Raw genomic sequence first — 15,736 nt, 5'->3', positions numbered from 1 at the left:
GGTAGTCATCTAGACTTTTGATAGTGAGAAAACGTTTACGCGCTAAGAATACCATAGTCCGAAGATTGATTCTCTCAGGTGGACTAAAAAAATCATTCAGTGTTTACCATCGTGCTAAAACAAATAAAAACACATTCCTAATAATAGATTCGAAATCCATCTTAAATTAAAATTTAATTGTACTAGAAACGTGTCACTTTTACCGCAGTAACTCCACTCATTGTATTGAAAAACAAGTTTAATTTTACTTTAAGTAACCTCTTAGATTTTAGGTAATTTAACTTTCTACTTCTGTAATATCAATTAGTTTTCTTCGTAAAACTTCAGTAACTTTTGTCGTCGTCTTCCTGTAATAAAAGATTAAACTATGTTAAACACGTCGCCAAAATAATATTCTCTATAGAATTAGCATAATCTTAAAAACTGACTAGAAAGACTGTTTCTTAAAATTGAATATTTTATTATTTAATTGTACTAGAAACGTGTCACTTTTACCGCAGTAAGTGTTGGTTATGTTTTAATGTAAAATTGTCGTTTACTGTCTGATGTGGTATCCGATAGTAAATTTGACAGTTCCTGCATATTAAGTAAATTAATAATTCAGACAGAAAATAATATTATCCTTAAGCACTACTAAATGCGATTATGCATACAAACCATAAAAATGGTCAACTTGGCATATATAATTTACAATAATATAATGGTTAACACTCTTTTTTAACTTAAAAATACCTACTAATTTATTTATTAAGTATTATATATCCGAACAAATACAAAAATACTCACAATTATTTGATGTGTTGGCATCTTTTAATTTGACCTTAACATATTAAAGAAGATAGACCATGGACCAAACACCATTGTGTCGGTTTTACTATTATAGATTTATTTTGATATCGGTATTTATTTCAGTTAAACATATATATTTAAAAAATGGACATAGCTTACACTCTTAAGTGAGTATTGTGAAATTCTAACCTATTTACTATATTTGGAGAAGATTCTCGAGTGTAATAATCAATAATGTATTATGTGTGTATGCAAATACTATGGATTACCAGTACAGCTTCCTTAGCTGTAATTTCGAGAAACTCTCCTGTCCAGCTTATAAAAGTAACCAACGCAACGCGAAAAAACAGTTTATATTATTGGTTTGCTACAGCTGGTATACTATAAACCTCGAAAGCTATAACTGTGATTAACATTTATTAATTAGGAAACTTTTATAGGTTTCGAACATTACATACCGTTTATCTCAAGCGGATTCACTTCGAACATTAGTACTCTTCGAAGGCATTGTATAACTTCAGCTGTGAAAAACTCACGTGTGATCAGGAAAGAGCTAGCTAGCTTCCCGTTATATAAAGTGTATCTATATCAACTCAGACGTAATTTGCGCATTTTGCATTGTCGGTAAAATATTCAGTTCCTTATCAGGTAGACGACTCAATATTGTTTATAAGTTTATAAAAGTTTTTATATATAATTCATTTTTGTAATAACGTTATAAAAGTCGCACTTTTATATGTTAAGATACATTAGTATTAAGACAGAAAAATATGTTGATCAGTCTTGTTGGCAAATATCATAAATTTAAAACATCTTGACATTTATTTATGTGGTATATTAACAATAAAATTTAACTCAGTTTCATGCCACTTGAAATTGGAATACGTAACATAATGAATAGGTGGTTAGACCGAGATAAATTATAATATGTAACAATGTGTATCTGGATGGTGATTAAGAAAAGCCAGTAAAATCTAATTAATTCCACAACTACAATTATTAATGTGTTATACTTAATGTATTTATTAATTTTATTTAGCTGTATATATATATACATATAATATAAAGTATGTTATTTTGACTAAAAACTTAAAACATACCTTACAGATTTGACAGCAACCTCTCCAATATGTAATAACTTCACCACTTGGACAGGAAGATGGGTCATAAAATGGACATTTGACTATTGAACAGTGTTCATAAAATTTTCTCATCGATTCACATGTCCAACTAGATAATGAAATAAACCACTCATGATATACACCTATTTCAAAATGATTATGTAGCTCGATGAAGCAGATATATTTCTATTTTTCTACCAAAGATTAAAATCGAAATCAATACATTACTACGGGACTAACCTTATAATAAAGATAACATTTTTTATTAATGTCGTTCTAGTTTTAAATTCAGAACAGTTAGTTGGTCACGTAAAAGATATATTGATCTCGATTTTGGTATAAACAAACTCAATCTTAGATTCCATCTCTCTGATTTCTACTAACTCAGGATTTAAAAAAAAATAATTGAATATTAAAAATATTATGCCTTCATAAAATAGGTAGCCTGAGATGAAATATAACAATATAAATAACTTCCTGTCCCCCGCTAGTACAGCGGTATGTCTCCGGATTTACAACACTAAAATCAGGAGTTCGAGTCCCCTTGGTAGGTTTAGCAAACAGCCCGATGGGGCTTTGCTCTAAGAAAACACAAACACACATAAATCATTTTCACTAGTAAAATCAACACGATTCAATCAAATAAAGCAGTATTCATTTACGAGTTATGTTATATTTTAGAAAATAATTTCGAGTTCTGTGTTTTGTTATTATCGAAAACTAAACTGATAATTGTTTTACAAAAGAGAAATTAGACAATTAAATTTCAAGTTTTCATCATAGTCAATCGCTAATACAGAATTTATTTTGAAGGCCGATATTCAGCACGCATACAAAAGTGTGTGGTTTCCTTACAGCAAGGCTACATCAGGTTTTTTGCTGTGTTCACCGAGGGGAAACAAACTCCTAATATTAGTGTTGTAAATCAGTAGATTTAACGCTGATCCATCTGGTTACCGCTTATAAGAACAATAATATATTTGTGATTTAATTATCTAAAATGAATCCAGGAGCGCTTCAGAGGAAACTCTCTTTTTCGATCGATAGTCAAAATTGAAAACATGGTATTCATAACATAATTGTTTTGAAATTCAATTTATTATCCTATAAATTCTTCAATTTTTTTTAGGGCAGTGCTTGGTGAATTAAGATATTATATACTGATAAATCTTCGAAGTAACATAATTATTATATGTTAAGGCAAATTGATGTATGCATAGGGATAATTTTGAGGCTATGTTTATGGGTATTTGGATATTTATCATACACAAATTACGCATCAACACAAGTGCATAAACAATTTTAAGAAATGAATTTTTGTATGAAAATATTTTGCATAAAATGCCATATTTGTTGTACTATAAGTATATTTCATTTCACAAAGTGTCACATACGGCTATGCTGACGATAAAAGTAATTCAAGTAATACATCATTTCTAAATGACATTCTGGGTATGTCTTAGTCCCAAAGATACTCCAAATAAATAAGGATATGAAACACATTGACACCACACTAAATCACATCAAATCCACCTGCCAAGGTTGGTTCTGCTATCTCCAAAGTTTTCGGAAGAGTTTGAAAGGAAACAGATTCACAAACGTATAAAGTGATAATTGTTTGTTTTTTTTAATTTTGCAGAAAGCTACTCGAGAGCTATCTGTGCTAGCCGTTCCTAATTTAGCAGTGTAAGACTTGAGGAAAGGCAGCTTGTCATCACCACCCACCGCCAACTCTTGGGCTACTCTTTCACCAACGAATAGTGGGATTGACCGTCATATTATAACTTCCCCACGGCTGAAAGGGCGAACATGTTTGGCGTGACCGGGATACGAACCCGCGACCCTCAGGTTACGAGGTCGCACGCTTTAACACGCTTGGCCATGCCAGGCCTTAAAGGTGATAATACAGGGTATTAGTGTTTATTTTTCAAAAATATTCTAAAACGTTGCTTTGATGAAAAGTTGCTATAATAAATTATGTAAAGTTTTTAACGTCTGATTTCGAAAATAAGCAGTACCACCTTAGTCGCTCCAATCAAAAGTCCCGGCATGGTCAGGTAGTTCAGGCATTCGACTCGTAATCCGAGGGTCGCGGATCCGAATCCCCATCACACCAAACCTTTCAGCCGTGGGAGCGTAATAATTTGATGGTCAATCCCACTATTCGTTGTAAAAGAGTAGCCCAAGTAGTTGCCTTCCCTCTAGTCTTACACTACTAAATTAGGGACGGCTAGCGCAGATAGCCCTCGTGTAGCTTTGCGCGAAATTCAAACCAAATCGTCAATTTAAAAATGTGGTCATCCAAGTAAGAGCGCATGATGAAGGCGAATCATTTTCCTGACACCCAAGAAAATGGGGATTCTAGTTTTGCAGTATCTATATCAGGACATATTACTTTACTTCATTGTATCATTTCCGAGCAAAAGGAAAAATGGCGCATTGAAATTTGTACAGCAAAGTGTTGTTAAACTTTAATAATGGTTATTTTCTCAGATTTTAGACACTTCATAAACTATGAAAATTATGTTGCATATTGTGGGATTTTTGCACTGAAAGAGATGTTCTAAGCCCCGGAAACTTACCTCTACATTCACAGGCATATGTTCAAAGAGGTAACGTAACTATCTTGTGCAAGACAGATTTCGACATTTTTATGTCACGTGAAAATGTAGTCGCTCTATCATATTATGTTTAAAGGATTGCTTCGTATTGTGTAACGTTTCCTTTGTAATAAATCTAGGCTATCTTAACCGACTAGAGCCGCGCGTGTTTTCATGCGTGTTTTTTTAAAAGCTGAACCTATTGTTGGTGCAGGAATGGCTATATTTTGTAATTATTATTTACTTTCCTGTTTTTTGTGGGTTTTTTTTAGTACAGTAGGCTTAGAACTGCAGCTCCACCACTCCCCGCCTTAATCCGGTCTAGTCTACAGACACTTTCAATTGGTATTTAAATCCGGTTTTATCGAGTTCAAGAACAGTTAGATGTACGAAATACATGTTGTAGAAGGGACATAATGGTCAATTACTCTGAGCAAAGTGCATTGATCGAGAAGATTATGTTGTGCTGATTTTATACTTGAACTACTTTACACATTATAGAATCTCACATGTTTTAAACCAGTAATGAGGTTCTCTGAAAACGTAATTTTTAAGAAGTCGTTTATAATTATCTTTATGTCCTACAAGTATGCGTTACAATTAATGGTATATGCTGAAGCTGTATGGTATAAAATTAGATGCTATCACCATTGATAACACCTTAAAGATGAAAATAATACAGAGAATGAAAGTTAACTTCTTCAAAAATTTCATCTTTATCAAATAAAGACTTGCAGTTGTTTCGTTGTATATAATGCTACATAAAATTTTACAAAACCTAATCATTTGTGATTCATTTTAAGTTGTTTATATGCTTAATTAATTTTAAACTTCTTCACAAGGTTATATAAGAGATATCTGCAGTTAATTAATTAATAACAAAAACTTTCAAAATTTGATTTCACTAAATATTGTTATAGCGCACCCAAAGTCCTAAAATGAAGATCGCGTTACCTTGCATCAGCAGGTGCTCCCCTCGAGTTTTTTTACTTGTGATGAGTGAAACACAGACATTGATCTGTAAATCTTTGTGCTCAAAAACAAAACGTCAACGGACCACCAAAAAAAAATTACTTAAATACATAGTCTGAGCAAGAAATCTTTCGGCTACACCAGACTCCTTTTCAAATAATATTCATGCTTTAGTCTGTTTCGAACAGAGCTGCTTGAGGGCTTTCTGCGCTGGTTGACCCTAAATTGAAATTGATAGATTGACGGTTGGTTTATATCTTTTGAGTTTCGTGCAAGATTACTTCAAGGTTCTCTGCGCTGGTTGTCCTTGATTTCGAAGTGATGGACCAAACGGAAGAATTGTAGTTGACAATACCCATTTACAACTCTCTGGGCTATTATTTTACCAACAAACAGTGGGATTGATTGATATATTATAACTACCATCCAAATGAAAGGGTGAGCGATTTTAAATCCTGTGAATATAATGTTTTAGTAATTACCGATATTTCGAAACATTAAACTGAGTTTACATTTCGATAATGTAGAGAGGATGTGTGTGTTTATGTTTCTTATTGCAAAGCCACATTGGTCTATCTATCCATTGAGAGCAATCAAACCTCTGAGTTTGGCGTTGTAAATCCGAAGACTTACCGCTATGTTACTGGGGGACTGTAGTGAGGTAAAATTGATTTTTAAATCAACACTTTAACTGAAACAGTGTGTGGTATTCAGATATGATGATGTCCGTAAGAAAATTGCAAGTTTACGTAATATCGTGGTTTCTGGAAATGTTATGAAAATTGAAAAACATAAAGGGTGGTTACAAGCAAAACTTGTTTTATCCATAGAATGAATGCTGTAGTTTCATCCAATGCTAGCCGGTTACTGTATTCAATATTAACTGTAAACGTTGTCAAGAATAGGTCGAAAGTATGTCAAAGCGAGACGAAAGTAGAAGAAATAATCATAATGGCGCCACATTTTTAAAGTCCAACAAAATATTCGTGCAACAACTATTTTTATTACACAATTGCTAGAGGAAAACATATTCTAAGTTTTACAAGTATCTACCATATTTTGAACTGAGATAAATTAAGATTACTTCAGGAAAGTAAGATAATCAAATGAAAGTCCTCTATTATATCTTCTACGAACAAAATTTTGTCCTACTTTTCACCTTAATTGAAACGGTTTTTATTTCCTATTTAAATTAAGGTGAAAAGTATTAAAATAAATCGGAAATATCTGTCAAAGCAACATTGGTCTCGAAAGCGCTTTTTTGGAAACCAAGAGGAACTAGCATTGATCATAGTTAAGTTAGATTTTTGAGACGATAAGAGACTTTACATAAAATTATGTCCTGTTTAGTAAAATAAAATAAGAAGATTTAATGATCAGATTGTTTTCATTATAGATAGTCTTTGTGATTTGTTATTCTGTCTCAGTAAAGATGTCGCAATGTCGTGACAGTCAGGGCTTCTTTGATTGAAAGCTAATGGAAGTTTCCTTGTGAACACAAACTCTTATTGTTATGTGATTATTTCCAAGTTTAGAGAGAAAAAGTTATTTTACAAGTTCTTGATCGAAAGGCAATCTTCTTGGATAGTGATCGTCGAAGGTAAATGATAGACATAAAATGTATTTTTGTCCCAATTTTCTGGTTTTTAATCAGCAATGAACAAACTGAGCGAACATGTAGCTGACGCGAGTTTTGTCACATATTTTATGTACAGTACTTTCTAATGTTTCGCTAGCTTCTGACGGTAAATTCAAATAAATAGGTTTTAAATATGACACTGCATGTTCTGTTTGTTCTAGGCTTACCAATAGAGTCTCCTTAAATTAAAATGATAGATTTCATGTTATAATACAAAAGACATTTTGTGTTACTTATCAGGTAACTTGTATTCATGTTACACAGAAATAAAGTCAATGATATATTAAAAACATTTGTGTTCATTTTGAAATTTATAAAATCAAAGAAAGTGAATAAAAAACAATAGCCTAATAGACCATAGATAAGGACACATGAACGTGTATTTAGTCAATCTTGTGGTTATAAATATCAAGCTTAAAAATAATATTTATAGAATTGCTGTGAAAAACAAAGAAAAAACCTGTTTGAAGAAGGACCACAGTTTCAAAATGGTTTCATACCTTCCAAAATGACTTCTTTATTACGAATATTTATATGTTAATTTACTTTCAGTAATATTTCCCTTCCCCATGACATTTCGCTTTCATGCCACTTACTAAAAAAGTAGTCAAAACTAACAGGAAGATATATTGGATGGCATATTAACAAAAACCATAGCATTCACATGTTTCGTGTGCAAAAATATATTATACGTTTAAATAGTTAATGTAAATTCCTGTTTATTTCAAAATCAGTAAAAATCATTCAGAAACCTTCGCGTTTAGTAGTTAAAATAATTAATGTTATTATTAATTATTACATACGTGTTACAGATTTTTCTAAACACACACACAAAGTAATTAACTAATATCTAAATGAAGTTAACTAAATAAACATAATCATGAGAAAAGATTGCGTTGAAAACAGTAAATTCCAACCTTTGATTAGTTATATTATAACCATAAAATGTAGCCCATAAACAAAAACACATTAAATATGAAATAAAATACTTTACATATTTTTAAAAAATGATCCTAGTGGACAAGTTACAACGTGGGATTATAAAGTTATAGAAATTATTTATTTATTATTTTATCTCATGTTGATTTCTTTATTTTAACTTGGGAGAGCAGTCACCTTCCCACAAGTGTATGCAGGCAGTGAAGGGTGATATAGATGCGAGACACTAGGGGCTTCTGCACCCACATCTTCTCTTAATTTACATAAAAGATCAAATACTCGGTCCAGTATGTAACGTAAAACAGTGTTTTAGTGAAATATCTAAATTATTTTAGAATACTTTATTGGTGATTGGAAAGAACTTCATCCCCCCCCCCCAATTAATGAATTTGTTTTTGTTCCACTACTTCAACAGAACATGGTATTTTACATTTTCATAATGTTTTCCTTCCTCTACCGTCAGTTTAAATCTTAAAGTGAATGACAAGATTAGCATATAATTTGTTTTACAGCTTAGAGCAATGTTACACGTCAGACTATCTTCGTTCTGTCCACTACAGAAAGTCGAGCCCTGAATATTTACAAACTTACCCCAGCCTCATTGGAGGACAATGTTATTTGCAAAGTTCTAAATTGTTTTCCGCAAAGCAATCAAATGTCTAAATGCTGTAATGTTATTTTAGTAAAAAACTGCCTATTTATATTGAAGACTGAATCTTATGTATTTGTGGACAATCATATGTTCGGCTTTAAATTCGAATAATTGTTTTTCTTTAACCCTTTGATCATTTAACGACAAAATTGTGGGTCTATAACAATAAAAATGGACTTTCGAATCCTAAACTGAACATCGCACAAATAGAACATTGTGTAGCTTTGCACATAGTGATATATTTTGTCCTCAGGCAGAATATACAAATGTATTGAATACAGTTGTAGGTGAACCAGATAAATAAATATCATAAATCATTATACTGAGCTTTTTACTTTTGTTTATTTCCTTCAGTGATCACATTTTATAAATACTTTATAACATAACTAATTATTCTCCACTTTTCAAGATGCTGTCTTCTTGAAACTTCATTATCATTTGTTGACATTCTTCTACAAATTAAATACCAAAGTATATTAAACACCATTTAAGCTGTCTTATTTACAAAGTAAATATAATATTGGAAAATTATAAGAGCAGTTCACCAAAATTAATTAGTTTATTATTTATGTGTTATGTAACAGCTTGTTTAAAATCAAATATCTGAGCTTAGCAAGTGAAGGAGCCACATTTGTTATTCTATCTTTATGCGTCAAATTAATAAAGATATGTTATCTTAACTTAGAGCTGAAAACGCACCTTACAAATTGGACAACAACGGTTAGGAGGCGTAAAAGTTTCTCCACTTGGACAAGACGATGGGTCAACGTATGCACATCGAACTACTGCACAGTTTAGTCGTTTACATTCAGCTGACCAGCTAAGTGATTACAAAGAAACAAAGGTTTCTAATACATGTGTAAAATTATTATTATACCGCTATAGTGTAACATTTAAGGACGACAGTGACGTTGGTTGGTCAACGAGGATGTTTATCTACTAAACTATCTGTAGGCCTAGATACACACACACAAATATATACTCAAAGCCAGATTATATTATTCAAACATTTATCAAGCCTTTCTTTAAATTCTCTTAAATTTACTGCTTCCACTGCGTCTGATGAAAACCCATTTTAAGAACCAATTATCTTGAGAGAAAAATAACTGTCTTAGATAAAGACGACTCCTAACCTGCAAAGTGTTGAATTTATGTTTTGTTGTCTTATCAATCTCACGATTAAGTTGGAAAGAATGTGGGGATTAACATTGTTAGTTTTCATAATGATCTTATGTATCTTAACTATGTTTCTTCTAGCTCTAATTTTCAAAACAAAACAATAACCTGTTCTTTTATAACAAATTCTACCCCAGGTATCATCTTAGTAATCCTTCACACCATTTACAACAAAACAATGCTTTTCGTAAGATAATGAGAGTCCAGTACTAGACACAATCCTACAGACGTAACATAACGAGTGACGTATACAACGAAATTCTAACCTCTTTAGACAACTTAAATATTTTTTTTATGAAACAACCTAAAAGACCAATTGCCATACATCTTACACACACTCAACCATTACACAATATTTATTTTCTTCTAGAACACTGTTAATATAATTCCCATTAAAATTATTCTAACAAAAATGAACAAATGTTCTAATAATGAGTGACAATCTATTTTGACTGAAATCTATTTTGAACAGTCCTTTTCTTTTCTCCATCTAGCCACTTTCACCTTAATGAGCCAACTAACCCCATATAGACTCAGATACACACATACCATTGAAACTAACTTGGCAAATTTTTTTCTAAATATCAAGATGCGTCAAATTCATACACTTATCTTAATGTAATAAGCAAAAACTCTTCAAAAATATTAAAAGATTTAAAGAAAACTTTATTCTACTTAATTTTGCACTTTATTAAATGATGTTGAAAAACCTTCATCATTAATAACTCAAACGTATAGCTAGAGGGAGAATACTTACCTCTCTTGAAAACAGAAGCAACATCAGTCAACTTATAATCGTTTGTAATCTGCCACAGGTAAAGATGACACAATTAACAGAAAGTGACTCGCATGTACAACGTGTAACCACCTTTAAAACACTTGGAAAAATGTTATCGGTCGGAAAACCCTTAAGATCATTTACATTTCTCGGTATTTTTTTCTTAAGCTCAGAAGTCAATGTTCTTTCCATTTATATTGCTTAAGCCTTTATTAATAAAAATAAGGAAAAGTGATATAGTCTTATGTCACCACCCATCATATGCCTTACTCACAAACCGACATCCAACTTTTCTTTAATGATATATATAAATCCTTCCTTTAATTCATATACTTTCAGCCAACTATAAGAAAACACTACAGTCAAACCTCATGTAAGTGAAAATGTGCAAATTCGCCCGTTTTTACATAGAAAATAGGTTAATTTCTAAATTTCATTATCCAGGTCACAAAAGCAAAGTTTGAAGAGAATAATGACAATTTTCTGTACTTTTACAACATAAGCAATTAAAAAAAATAACAAATACTATCCAGGAACAAAATTTGTGTTACATAGTGTAATTCTGAGAAAGACTTTTTGAATGTGATACTACTCAATTCATATACTGTGATGAAAGTTGAGGAAAGCCAAGTGATTCACCTTCACTTGTCTATCAACGTTTGATCCTCCCATCGTTTCTCTTCCACTACTAGTATCAATATTATTTGGTATATAGTAAAAAGATGAATGGGAATTACATTCGTCATCTCTGTCAATCTTGCAAGCAAATGATAAAGAATATTCTTATTTGAAATTAGAAACATACTTTAATAATGAATTTTGACACTGAACCCTCTACGTGTTACCCTGCCTCATTCACTATCAAATTATGAGCTGAAAATTCTATCTTCTACTGTCCAATTGTATTTATAGCTTTGGACAATTTTTGTGGTGTCAACTTGACATTGGACAATATATCTGTGCAGCCAAGCCATTTTTTTTTTTTTGTTTTACAGGTCATCGGACTTTATCATTCTATTTATTGTTTTAAAATTATATTAAGCATAATTTCTGTAATATACACTATAATTTTAAGATTTATTTCAATTATTTGCTTCCAAACAAAATAAAAATTTTGCTTTATTGTTCATATGAACCATATAATCTTAGTGGCTGGTGTCATAACAGCTATAATTGTTGTTATAATTAATAATATAATTAATCATAGGTTGGTATTTGCTGTTTTCAGCGCAGTCCTTCCTCATGACTTCTTTATTCATTTAACTTCGGTTTGGTTTGGTTTTTGGAATTTCACACAAAGCTACTCGAGGGCTATCTGTGCTAGCCGTCCCTAATTTAGCAGTGTAAGACTAGAGGGAAGGCAGCTATTCATCACCACCCACCGCCAACTCTTGGGCTACTCTTTTACCAACGAATAGTGGGATTGACCGTTACATTATAACGCCCCCACGGCTGGGAGGGCGAGCATGTTTGGCACGACTCGGGCGCGAACCCGCGACCCTCAGATTACGAAGCGCACGCATTAACGCGCTAGGCTATGCCAGGCTGTATTATAACCATTATAAACCAACAACAATAGAAATCCCTGTATTTTAGTTTTATACTTTTAATTCACTGTTAGGCTGCAGCAACGTATAAGATATATTGTAGATATTGATAACTTAAAAACATTGTGACGAGTCATTTGCAATCAAGACATTGACAAAGCTATGCATAATAGTTGTCTTAATATGCCATAGGCAATTTTAATTTTTTTCTAATTTTATAACTATAAATTATACAAGTTTTCTGTATTACGTATTCAAAATTAATTATTTTAAAACTTATTTAATGGCTGTTTAAAACCAATCTATATGATATGAATAGCTTTGCATTATGAAACACCCAACAACAAATTCAAATAACTTACAGAATGACACAAGAAAACGGAAAGCAATGTCAATGAATCCTCCATACCTTGTTACTGCTAGAATACACAGAACAGAGAGCATGAGATGATGGACTTTCATTTCAAGACTTTGTAGTTTCTTTATTCCTTCCTGGGCAAAATAAGTATAATTAATATTTACAAAACGTGAAAATAATGACCTATCACAATTTAAGAGATCAAACGTTGTAAAAACGGTTGTTCTCAACTTCATTTTAGGATAATTACTGGTTAGATTACTAAATAATTTTGCTTAGTTTAGAAAAAATAAACGAAATTGGATTATCCTATGTATCCATTACGTGCAAACGAGCCCAGGATTCACTACATTTGAACAATAAATAATAACTTCGAAATGAGTGCAGGACAGGTGTTTGATAAAAATTATAAAATACCAGTGGTCTATTATTTGCTTCAAATGCTCTTTATGATTAAGAAAGGTCCTAATTAGCCAGTAAACCTCCTTTATATTCCCAAAACCCATAAGGACGCCTACCTTTAGTATGCCAATATTGATACCAATGGCCTTCGAGTATGATTGAATTCAATTTCGAAAACTCTTTTGTAAAATAAATTCATTAGCCTTGAAATTTTAATTCCTAAATTTCTAAATGACATTCTGGACATGTCTTAGCCCCATAGGTACCCCAAATAAATAAGGATATGAAACACATTGACACCACACAAAGTCACATCGAATTCACTTGCCAAGGTTGGTTCTGCTATCTCCAAAATTTTCCGAAGAGTTTGATAGGAAAAAGATTCACAAACGCATTAAGTGATAATACAGGATATTAGTGTTTGTTTTTCAAAAATCTTCTAAAACGTTGCTTTGGTGAAATGTTGCTCATTAAACAATGGTAGGTAGTAAATTATGTAAAGATTTTAACGTCTGATATCAAAAATAAGCATTAAGACCTTAATTTTGTTTGTTTCAGTGACTGTTTTGGATATAAACAAAAATGATTATATTACATTCATCTGGACTACTCTCTTACTAACCCACTGATTGCGACTGATCTTAGCGCGCGCAAAATGTTTGCAAGACGCACACAGTACAGATCACTCTGGTATTTAACTGCCGGAGGCGGATCGTACAATAAGGACGATCAGCAGTCAATGAGCTAATAGACATCTTGCTGCTGATTTTGATAATCTTACTCCATGACTTATCTACATGCTATACAAATAATCAACAGGCTTTATCAATTTGTATCAGGTCAAAAATAGAGCACCATTTGTTTTTGCGAGGGACTGATACTGTTTTAGAAGCAGGTGCATTCATTGGGTGCACACACCTGTAGAACAAAATAGCTTTCTGGGTGTTTCTTATTGCACCAATTGATGTTGTGATTGTAAGTGAAATACTTATAGTATAACAGCTTGGAGTCACTGATATCCAATTGTCATGAAAATAATTAATCAAATGCCATTGAACCTGGTAAAAATATACCAAATACTTTTCGGTTCTTACAACGCTAAAATCAGGGTTACGATTCCCCTCGGTGGGCTGAGCAGATAGCCCTTTGTGGCTTTGCTATACTAAAAAAAACACACACACACACACTTTTCGGTTCTCGTACATAAAAAAAAAATCATAATTGATTTAGTGTTTCTTTTACGACACCCCAGTGGAATAGCGGTATTTCTGTAGACTTACAACGTTGGAAACAGTATTTCGAAACCCGTGGTGCGCAGAGCACAGAGAGCCTGTTGTGTATTTTTGTGCTTAATTTTAAGTAATTTTTTTTTTCTAAGGATTGAGATATTTCCAACATCCTTGTTCTTAGACACCGTTTAGACAAAAGGAACATTAAACACACATCCTGTCATTTTTAAATGATCTGAATTTGCTACACTTTCCGAAACTCTGGAAAGTCAGTCACTTTTTAGACATAACCTGATCTTGAAACCCATCGTAAAATATAAACTCCATCTCAACACTTTTGACAACACTGAAACGGTGGTATTATGCATTATTAGTATAACTACATATCTGAGCATATGACGAATCATAAACTATTTGACAGTTATTTTTATATTGTAGTCTAAAAATAAAATCCCTAATTCTATTAACTACTAGCACCACAAATACAGACGTACACAGACCTAGTTACACGCAATTAATTGCTAACACTGAGTAATCTGTTAAAGTATCCAAGTACATAGCAGCATCAAATAATATTTAAAATATTCCTAATTCGCATAGAGTAGAAAACCTGTTTCAAGTATAAAATTTCATTCTTCACGATCACACGTAAACTATTTCTCACGTAATATTTAGTTAACGTAAATGTACACAAGTTTAAAGGATTATATCAAGTTGGTCAAATTATCGTACGCTTAAAATTTGAACTTACTTAATTCTTACTCAAAACAATAATTAATAAATACAACATACGATATACCAAAAATCCTACATAGCTACTACCATACCTCAATAACCTAAAAACCCCTTCTCAAACAAACGTTGAAATGAATAACTTACACAACAACACGTTTACTAACATCGACTAAACAGCTTGCAGCTGCTTATTATTATAACAGAAATAATATAAGCGCCATCTATCTCAATAATAGTTTCACATTTAGTAAAATAAATATTAAGCAAATATCTGATGACAGGAAACATTTGAGATTATTTCCAAAGCAGTCACATTTTATAAATTAGTCTTTAAAATATTTTATAACACCAAACAGAAACATTATAAAAATTATTGCTTACTTATAAATATATCACAAAAAAGACTAAGGTCAGATAATATTTATAACAATATAAATAATGTTTATTTGTTTGTTTTATTTTTTGAATTTCTCGCAAAGTCATAACCACCCATCACCAATTCTTTCGCTGTTCTTTTCCCAACGAATAGTGGGATTGGCCGTCACATTATAAGTACATTTGATCTACTTTTCGAAAACATTGAACCAAGTAGAATAAGTTGGGATATGTTCAAACTTTTTGAATTATCATAAATCTCATCCTTTTTGGGATTAGAAATAATAAGCCAGATATGGTCAAATGGTTAGGGCGCTTGACTCGTAATGTGGGGGTCGCGAGTTCAAATACCCATCACACCAGATATGCTCGCCCTTTCAGCCGTGTGAGCGTTATATGTAAAGATCAATCCCGCTATTCGTTG

The 15,736-nt window shown here is 32.0% G+C and overlaps 1 long non-coding RNA gene across 5 annotated transcripts; it reads right to left on the bottom strand.

Moving 5' to 3' along the window:
• Nucleotides 1–220: 220 nt before the first annotated feature.
• Nucleotides 221–15,175, bottom strand: LOC143233211 (uncharacterized). Of its 5 annotated transcripts, XR_013018037.1 has the most exons (5): nt 15,082–15,167; nt 12,623–12,705; nt 9,412–9,532; nt 1,890–2,019; nt 221–347 (listed from the first exon to the last, which is right to left on the bottom strand). It is a non-coding gene; the product is annotated as an uncharacterized LOC143233211 (long non-coding RNA). The 5 variants fall into 5 exon arrangements; XR_013018034.1 differs by lacking the exon at nt 9,412–9,532 and having other exon boundaries at nt 15,082–15,175; XR_013018033.1 differs by lacking the exon at nt 9,412–9,532 and having other exon boundaries at nt 15,030–15,144.
• Between the last annotated feature and the right edge of the window lie 561 nt (nt 15,176–15,736).

This window comes from Tachypleus tridentatus, chromosome 12, assembly GCF_004210375.1.
Source record: "Tachypleus tridentatus isolate NWPU-2018 chromosome 12, ASM421037v1, whole genome shotgun sequence".
Taxonomy (NCBI): Eukaryota; Metazoa; Arthropoda; class Merostomata; order Xiphosura; family Limulidae; genus Tachypleus; species Tachypleus tridentatus.
The sequence above is the reverse complement of the archived record's forward strand: the minus strand, read 5'-3'. Positions and strand labels throughout refer to the sequence as shown.